We start from the raw sequence: 9,908 nt of genomic DNA on the forward strand, positions 1-9,908 counted from the left end.
TGGATTTGCATAAACATCCATTTATAAGTTGTCAATATAAATACAATGGATGGGTGCGTGAGAGTCCATTTGCCCATTCATCTTGAGGAAGTCCTGGGCAGCTGCAGGAACACAGAGAGCTCTGTGTCCACTCATGGTAATCCAGACAGGGAAGGGGAAAAGTAACCAAATTAGGTCCAAAATACTGGGTTTTCTTTCAAGGCCCTCTGTGCACAGACATACCCCAGAGGCAGTTTTTTTTTTTTTTTAAGTGCACGTTCCATGATTGCCGTGAAATACTTCTCTAGCTTTAATAAAAGAGCCCTGATTTTGTAGATGAGAAAGGGCAAAGTTCCCTGGAATGGTGGACTAACTCACTTTTGGAAAATAAATTAATTTTGTTCATGAATAAACTTGGCTGCATAATTCAACCTTTTATTGTTTACTTGAAGCTAATATTCTAGTCCACTGAGTTCTGCTTCTGGATAAAGCGTTGGTTTCTGTGTTGGACTTACTTGTTGTGTATGTGGTGGGGGGGGAAGGGTAGACGGGAGGGTGGGTGAGTGTGGGCGGGTGTGTTCCCATGGGTGGGTGGGTGCAGGTGGAGGCCAGAGGTCACTCATGATTTTGAGGACAGGACCTCTCAGAACCTAGAGCTCACCTCCACACCTAGACTGGCAGGAGAAGATCTTACGGTTCACACTTCTCCAACACTGGGATCACATGCGCACACCGCTGCACCTGCACTTTTTATGTGGGTGCCGGGGATTGAAGCCATGTCCTCAAGTTTGCATAGCAAACACACTAGCAACTACGTTATTGCTCCAACACCCACACTTCTATGCTTGATAATTTTTCAAAGTCATATTTGGTTATATTGTGGGAAAATGTTTCCTTCTCTACAAAGAAATCTTGGGACTAATTTTCCCTGTGTACACAATACTGTCAAGTAAGTGAAGGGAGGGAGTCGTTTGCTTGGCTTTAAGGGCCCTCCCAGGCTTGTCCTCCGTTAGAGACGAAGTGAGCATACAGCCTCTTTTACAGTTTCACTAAAGCACTACCATCTCTGACCCTCACGCCAGAGGGCATCATGGGTTAACATTTGTTTTAGTTTGGAATCTAGGTACCCAATTTCAACTTTGCATAGCTTTGGGCTGTAGAGAAATCCAAATGTTTACATTTCCGTCTCTGTCACTAACCATAAAGCCCATTTTGACTTTTGCATGGACCCTTGTGATAAGGGTGAGTGAAATCCACAGAGCCCTGGCTGCCACAGCCCACCCTTATGTCACAGAGGCTACACCCAGGTTCCTCCAGGCTGACTTTCACTCACGGAGGGATGGATGCAACTGGAGGTCAAGTTACTGGTGGGAAGGGCCACCCTAACCATCAATCCATTAAGTGAGTTAGAAAGAAGTGGGACTAAGGGGCAGTATACCAGAGTTTGTAGTCAACTTAGTGAGAGATCTCTGGGGAGCCATTTGACCTGGCCGAGCCCAGAGTTTATTTGTTAAGAAATGAACATAGTTCTACATGCAAAATCGGTTGTCAGTACCATTGAGAAGCACGGTGTGCTCACATCCGGCACATGACAAAGCTTCACTGCGAAGCTGCAGTTATGTGGCTGGGCTACACCAGACCTTGATTCCTTGATAGCAAGGACTTTCACATTCAGCTGGGATCTCCACTACTTACCCGAGCCAGCAACCAGCACAAGGGAAGCTTTAGAGGAGCAGGTGGTAGATACTGTCTCTAGGAATGAGTGACCTCACTGTGTGCTTCAGACTCTAATAGTCTCCCTTCTTCTCCCTTCTTCTTACGATATTTGATACAGTAAGTTTTCTAGATATATTACTTAAACATATTGTGTAAACATGAGGACCTGAGTTTGATCCCCAGACTTATAGAAAAAGGCTAATAGCTGAACATCATGCCATGTGTTTATAATCTCAGCCCTTAGAAGACAGATGCTGGAAGATCCTTAGCCTGTCGAACTAGCTCACTTTGTAAGTGAGAAAGCCTGCCTCACAACATCAATGCTACCAAGAAATGGTATCCATGGTGACCATCTGGCTTACACATACCAACATAGATGCACAACCACACACACACATAAAGACACTAAAGTTCTGCCACTGAGTTAACATGAATGAAATCATTGTAGTTTGTTCTCTTATTACCCAGTGCACCCCTATACCTCTGGTTTCAATAAACCCCAAGCTAAAAAGTAGAATTCAGAGAAGCAATTGATGGGGAAGACTTATTGGGCCTGGCAATGCCGTTGACCTAGAGGATTGGCTGCCAGGGCCATGTGAGCAGAATAAAGAGAGAGAGAGTAGAGGCAAGGTGAAGCTATGTAGAATGGTTGTCATAAATGATGGATCCTGGGCTGCAGTTCCCTTACCTAACTAAGGTCAACTGTAAAGCACAATCTCAAAGAGCAGAAGAGAGCAACAAGGGCTTGATGCAAAGGACAAATGGAAGCAAGCAGAATGAATTGCCTTCTTGATGCTACTGCAACTCCAATCATGTCTCCAGAGAAGGACTAGTGCTCTTTGGATCCACCGGGATTCATTCCTTGGGGTGTGTCTTAGGGTGCTGTGTGCTACTGTGATAGAATGCCTGAGACCGGGTATGTTTAAATGAACAGAAATTTATTTCTTGTGCCAGCAAGCTAGCTTAGTGGGTAAAGACACCTGAGTTCAGTCATAAATCGACACAGTACAAGGAGAGAACCCACCACCCTACGGAAGCCATATTTAGATACAGGATAGATAGGTATGTGATGGAATATGATAGATGATAGATAGATAGATAGATAGATAGATAGATAGATAGATAGATAGATAGGTGATAGATAGATAGATGATAGATAGATAGATAGATAGATGATAGATGATAGATAGATAGATAGATAGATAGATAGATCGATCGATCAATAGACAGACAGACAAACAGATATAGATAGATAGATAGATAGATAGATAGATAGATAGATAGATAGATAGATGATAGACAGATCAATAGACTGACAGACAGACAGATAGAGATAGATAGATAGATAGATAGATAGATAGATAGATAGATAGATAGATAGATAGATAGATGAACATGGACAGACTGATGGACAGATACAGGTGTGCACCTACTATGGACACAAGCACAAACATATGCTTAGTAAATTCTGCTGAAGCTTGATTGTAAATCAGACTTTTGGTTCTCTGGGGTTCCATTCTGAGAAGACTCTTCTGGTGATTCCCACTTCACTGAGAATAGAATAAAACCTGTCCCCAGCTGTCGTGTTTCCTCTGGTTCAGCCCATCTCAGGCCTCGGCTCAGATCCAGCTTTTTGGATCATTGAGCCTACTTAGTACCTGATCTGCTCCAGATCCCTTGATATTGTTATGCTTTCTATGCAGCATCTCTTACCCCTGTGAGTTCCCCTCTCATCAATCAGATTTCAAATGAAATGTCACTCCTCTGAGAGGTCCTGACTGACCAGTCCACTTGAGGTGGTTTCCTCATCAGCATACCTTTTCTCAGTTTCTCGTTTGTTATCCGTGTGCCTCCTTCGCAAGGAGGCTCTCTCACAGCATTCTACACAGCTCCCTGATCTAGGAGCTCAGAGCAATCTATGCTCCACACAGATTTGTCACACGCAGCTCATGTAACAGTTCATGCAGCCAATCAAATTCTCCCCAGGTCAGTGGCTGCGGTTACTTCCCAGGACCTCAAGAACCAGGCTACAGTTTACATCAACTCCAGCCCAATAGCAGCTCCCAGTGGAGATTCAAAGCAAGGATGATCACTAAGTGGCTGAGCTGTGATCTTTGGGTCACAACAGCTCAGCTGGAATAGCTAATAACCCTGAGCAAAATCTGAAAATTTTGACATTTCTGGAGTGCTTACAGAGGTTGCGAAGATGGCTCAGTCAGCAAAGTGCTGCCACCCAGGAGTGAAGCCGTGAGTGTCATTCCTGTGCACCCACATAACAGTTCTGTATCTGTGATCACAGCAGCAAAGGGACAGAAGGAGGGAAGCTTCAGGAGCTTCCTGGCCTGCCAGCCCCGTCCAATCAGTGAGCTCCAAGTCCATGAGCAATCCTGCCCCCCTGAAAAACAAGAGGAGGGTGATGGGGTAAGATCCTGAGATCATATCTGATCCCCACCACTGTGAGCCAAGACTCACACCCACTCATGTGCGCTCACCGCAGGCATGAATACTCATGCGTGGATACACAGTAAAGAAAACCTTAAATTATTTTAATTGATGTCAACGGCATGTTCAATTCCTAGACAATATAGGTGATCTAGATAGTCCCTTTTCCTGTAATGGCTTCTTCTTTGTTTTGTTTTCCCCACCTTGACTTCCAAAGTGCTGGAATTCCATCCATGACCTCACTACCAGGCTGAGTTTTCTTTGTAATGTGCTGTTAAAAATCAACTCATTTAATATTATGAGCCATGACTCATAAATGTGCCCAACCCTGTTCTTAGTTTAGCCTCACAGTCTCCACGAAATTGTAAGTTACTTTGAATGTAGTCCCTGACGACAGAACCTGGTGATAAGGTCCTAAAACTTTGCTTCTGAGGGTGACTACTTCTGATGCCACGTATAAGATCTTACAATATTTTTCTGAACCTAGCTTGTTTCATTTAGCTCAATACCCCTCAGCTTCCTCTCCACTGTTGTAAGTTAGAGGATTTCTTTTTTTTAAAGCTATATTATTACGTTGCCATATATCTCTACGGCATTTCTTTATCCATCCTTCAATAGACATTTAGGTTGCATCTACATGTTGGCTGTTGTAAACAATGCTGCCATTCACAAAAGAAACATACATCTCTTTGAAATCTAGATTTCAATTCCTTCAGTCCATCTGCTGCAGCTACCCTGCTGGGTCCTATCATAGTCTTTCTTGAAGTTATGAGGACCCTCCCTACTGTTCTCTATAGTGTCCATAAACCATCATCAGGCATTTGTGTCACAAAATAAAATATTTAAATGAGAATCAAGTACAAAAGCTATATGTTCTTCCCTTATCCACCCATCCTGGGTCACATGGACCTATCTGATGGAGAGCTCTAATTTGCCCCCAAAGTTTTAGCCTGTACACCCCACCCCTAGCTTCTTGTCCTAAATGACTAATCACACTGTGAATCCCTGAGTTTACCAGTCTCCAGCTCTGCCTTGGGCATTCTTTTGGGAGCAAAGCCAGACAGACACATTGGGTATGAGCTGGTGAGGATGCCTGCTGGTCTCTGCTGGATCTAGTTCGCTGCCTGTATAATTGCTAGCAAGGACTTGGCTAGTACTCAGCTGCCTTGAGCCTCATCATCTCTAAAGATGTAACACTAGAAGAGTTACCTTGGTTTCCCCCAACAACGGGCAACTTCCAAAGACACCAGCTAACCTCAGCTGTCGTCAAAAAGGAAGTGCATGTAGATCATTCAGGAAATTCAATTTACCTTTACTGAACCTGTGATGACTTTCACGTAGGAGCCAATGGTACATAAATAGTGGCTCTGATCCTCAAGGAGTTTGCAGTCTGTCAGGGAAGAGAAATGTACAGAACCTATCCCTGACATGCACCTAAGAAAAACCTGATGAAAATGTTTCAAACCTATGAAGCTGTCACAGACAGACAAAATTTATAAGAGACTGTTGTCCATCTGAATGAAATATACACAAGAAGGTAGAGGCAAACGGTGATGGCTGTGGTGAGCAAGAGAAGAAAGACTATATATATAGCAGGAGAGAAGAGGGAGAGAACCTGGGAGTTGCAGAGGGGACAGAGGAATGGGTGGAGGACTAGGGCTGAGTTACCATCAGAACTATACACAGTCACTCAGGTATAGCCACAGTCCATGGGGTTCACGGTCAGAGCTGCACACAGTCATTCAGGTGCAGGCACTGTCAGTGGGGTGCACGGTCAGAGCTGCATAGAGTCACTCAGTTGGAGGGATACACAGTCAGTGATGCACACAGTCAGTCAGGTGCAGGCACAGTCGGATTGCACAGTCAGAGCGGCACACAGTCACTCAGCTGCAGGTATAGTCAGGTTGCAGCTCTGGAGAATGGGAAAAGTGAGCTAGGAGGAGAAGGTGGATCAGGTGTGGGCTACGGAGACTTTGGGGGCTTTGCTAAAAAGTTTAGTGACTTTGTTGTTGTTGTTGTGGCTGTGGTTGAGGCTCATGTTGTTTGGGGCAATTGTGTCTGACAAAGACCATTGAATGTTCCCAGCTGTTTTAGAAACTGCACTACAGTGGTTAATTGGAAAGAAGCTGTGCTGTGGAGCCCATGGCAGGGGAAAGTGGCAGTTCTGTACTGCTGAGCCTTGGTGGACCCCACTGGAAGGCTCTGTGGACAGGAGAGAAGGTTTCTTTAAAGCTAGAGCTTCTTTGTGCAGGCAGACACTCCCTTGGGAGTGGGCTACCTGGCAGTTGTCTGAGCCTTCATCTGCATCCCAGGTGTATGGATAAACACGTCTCTGGGCTGGAGACCCCACACATTAGTGGGTGTCCCATTCAGGACCCAGCTGGAAACTACTGAGTTTCTGGATTGCTGCTCCCACCACCCAGTTCCAAGCTGCCCAGCCATCCACAAGCCCTCCTGCCTGTGAGGAGCCCTAGGGCATGGAAGCACCCTCAAGCTGACTCACACTCTCATGGGCTGCACAAATATTTGTGTTCACCCCAGTGATTAAATCCCTTCGACAAAGGGAGCAGACTTTACGGTGCTCTTTATTAGTTATTGGATTTTCCATCTCTCACGGTGGGGGAGTGGAAGAAAAGATGCAATGAAGGCAAACAGTCTGAAATGGATTGTTTGCTTCCCTCCAGGGCAATTTCCTGGCAACCGACAAAATACGCCGACTAGGAGAAGCAGTCACCGACTTATTGTAAGACCATTTTCTTTACATTTTTTTTTTTAGATCTAAAAGATCTCCGAAGACCCAATTTCCTTACTTTTAAAATGAGAACAGCAGCGCTAACCTCGTAAGACATGGGTGAGCAGGTGCACCACCATCTGGCAGTGGGCAGCAGTACACTGAAGGAGCTGGGAGAGGGGCTGCCCAAAGACTGCAGTGTGGATGGCACCTGCTCGCTCTTGACAGGGTACCACCTGCACCACCATATGTGGCCGCACCAGCGCTGAGAGAGGGCAAGGGAGAGTAGAGAAGGTTCATTCTAAACCATCCAACATTGCTGCCGCTACCACGGCAAAGTCAGGCCTTAACCCCAGAGGTGGTGACTCACCTCTAGCCAGGAGTGTGAGCTGTGAGTACCTCGAACTGAAATGCACACAACAACGATAAAGATCATTATCGTGAGACTGGGAACTCTGCCCGGCTATTTGACCCGGAAAGGGAAGTCAATTAAGAACTATGGAAAGATGGACCACACACTAATAATAGCAGATGTATACTAAGGGCTCATTCCACAAGTTCATGTGCACATGCAGCCCATGATTATCAACTAGATTATAGTCTAGTCCTCCTTACCACCCTGTGAGGTGAGAGCTGATATCATTCCCTTGTTTATATTAAGAACATTGTACCCAGGGACATTAGGTGCCATGGTAAGATGACAGCTCTTCCAGAGGCCAGGCTTTCTACCACCTCCTTAGTGTCAGCAGAGAACAAAGGAACTTATCACAACTCTCTCTGTATCAGAAACATAAAGTACCCACAGTTCAGGCAAAGACTATTCGGTGGATCTGCTTTAGCCGTTCTGTGACCTCCCTGGATCTCAGAAGGACAGAAAGCATACATGAGCAGGCTATGCCCACCAGAAGCATGTACTGAGTCTGGGACATCTCAAGAACAAAAACAACAGAAAAGACAAGAGATAAATCAGGAAGTGCATCAGCCACATGGACCTGCACAGTGGGGTATTTAGCAGAAGAGGATAATTTCCAACAGCACTATCTGAAGGGGCTAGAATCCTACTGGAGTCTTAGAAGGGAGATACTGAAAGGAAGTGGTAGAGAAAGGTGTCTGTCCACAAATTTCCCTCTTGGGAATAGAGTGTGCATGTAAAAATGAGACAGATTGACCTTGTTATGATAACAGAGTTACTACTTGTCAAAGTCAGCTGGAGGGGGGGAAATATAAATATTCTAGTCAAGGCACCTGCTACAGCTGAAACGTGGGTTTTTCTTGTTTTATCTTACTGCTTCTTTGATGAGGAATATGTGTTATACCATCTTAAAGCAATTAGGACCGTGACTTACATTGCATAACATATGTCACTCATTTCATGTGCTCATGAAACCTGATAACTTCCAAAGAATTCCTTCCCCCCCAGGAACATTGTACTACCGTTGGGTGCTACAGTCTCTACTCTCTTCTTTCATTCTCATGACATGTCTGTGGCTGATGGAACCAAAAGTGTGAGTGTCCTGAAGTACGGCCAGCATGTGGAATGCTGAGGGGAGCAGAAGTCTAGAGCCAACCAGAAGTCTATCTATTCAGACAGCGCAAAGAGTGACAACCAAAGTTCCTGGAACCCTGTGTGTGAGACCCAACACCGAGATCAGATATCCGTTGCTGGAGCACAGGCACACACCCGCCCCAGTGTCTTCAATGACAGGCATTATCTAGAGTTTAAAGCCTGGGGTGTTAGTCTTGGTATGTCCAATGCATATAAATGGCAACAGAAGGGACAGATCAGAATGTCCCAGCTGACAAGGAAAGAGACCAATAGGCACAGAGAAGACATTGACCATGAATGCATTTGTTCAAAACATGGGCTTGTGTATGTGTGTGTGTGTGTGTGTGCACGTGCGTGCATGCATGCACATGTGTATGTAGGTGGTATTGTGTGTACGTATGGAAATGCAGTAGAGCATTCATGTCTATACATGTTTGTGTATACATATGGAAAGACAGGTGTGTGTGTGTGTGTGTGTGTGTGTGTGTGTGTGTGTGTGTGTGTAGTCCAGAGGCCAACATTGGATATCTTCTTTAGTCACTCCACATTATTTTTTAATATTTATTTATTTTACATCCAGACCAAAGTTTCCCTTCCCTCCTCTCCTCCCAGTTCCCCTATCTCTTTTCTGCCCCTCCCCAATTCACTCCACCTCCTTTTCTATTCAGAAAAGGGCAGACCTCCCGTGGATAACAGCAAAATAAGGTGTATCAAGTTGCAGTAAGAATAAGCACCTCCCCTAGTATTAAGGCTGGGTTCACATTATTTTTTAAGGGAGAGTATCTCATTCAACCTGAAGCTCGCCAATTTGGTGAGGCTAGATGAGCAGTAAACTCCTGGAATTGGCCTATCTCTACCATCCCATCCCAACCCTGGGGCTATGGAGTCCCAACAAGGCCAGACTTCACACAGATGTTGGCTATCCAAACTCGGGTCTTCATGATTGCACAACAAACAATTTATTAACTAAGTCATGTACTCAGACCCCCAAAACATTTTTCATAAAACTTGACTTCAAAATATTACTGCTCGCTCAACTTGGATTATTTCTATCTTTTGAGGAAATGTTGGGTATTTCATAGTGTCCCCAGAAGTAAATAGGAAAGTGAGTGATGATTAACTTGGTTTTTTGTGTGATCCATGATTCCATTTTCCCTGCTAAATCACTCCACTTACTTAGGAGAGACAGAAGAAAGAATGTCTTCCTTTAATCATAGGAAGGTTCTCACCCACAGCTCTTTCTACCTGCCTTGAAAACAGACTTCCAGGTTTGCTGTTTTTATTTGGAACTTCACTCCTGTGGCAGTTTGAATGCAAATGGCCCCCATAATCTCATTAGGAGGTGTGACTTTGTTGGAGTGGATATGGCCTTGTTGGAGGAAGTGTGTCACTGTGGGGGTGGACTTTGAGGTTTTCTAGGCTCTGGCTACTACCCAATGTGTCAGCTGACTTCCGGTTGCCTGCAAACCAGGATGTAGGACTCTTAGCTCTGGT

The sequence above is a fragment of the Arvicola amphibius genome, chromosome 2, assembly GCF_903992535.2.
Source record: "Arvicola amphibius chromosome 2, mArvAmp1.2, whole genome shotgun sequence".
In the NCBI taxonomy this organism is placed as follows: Eukaryota; Metazoa; Chordata; class Mammalia; order Rodentia; family Cricetidae; genus Arvicola; species Arvicola amphibius.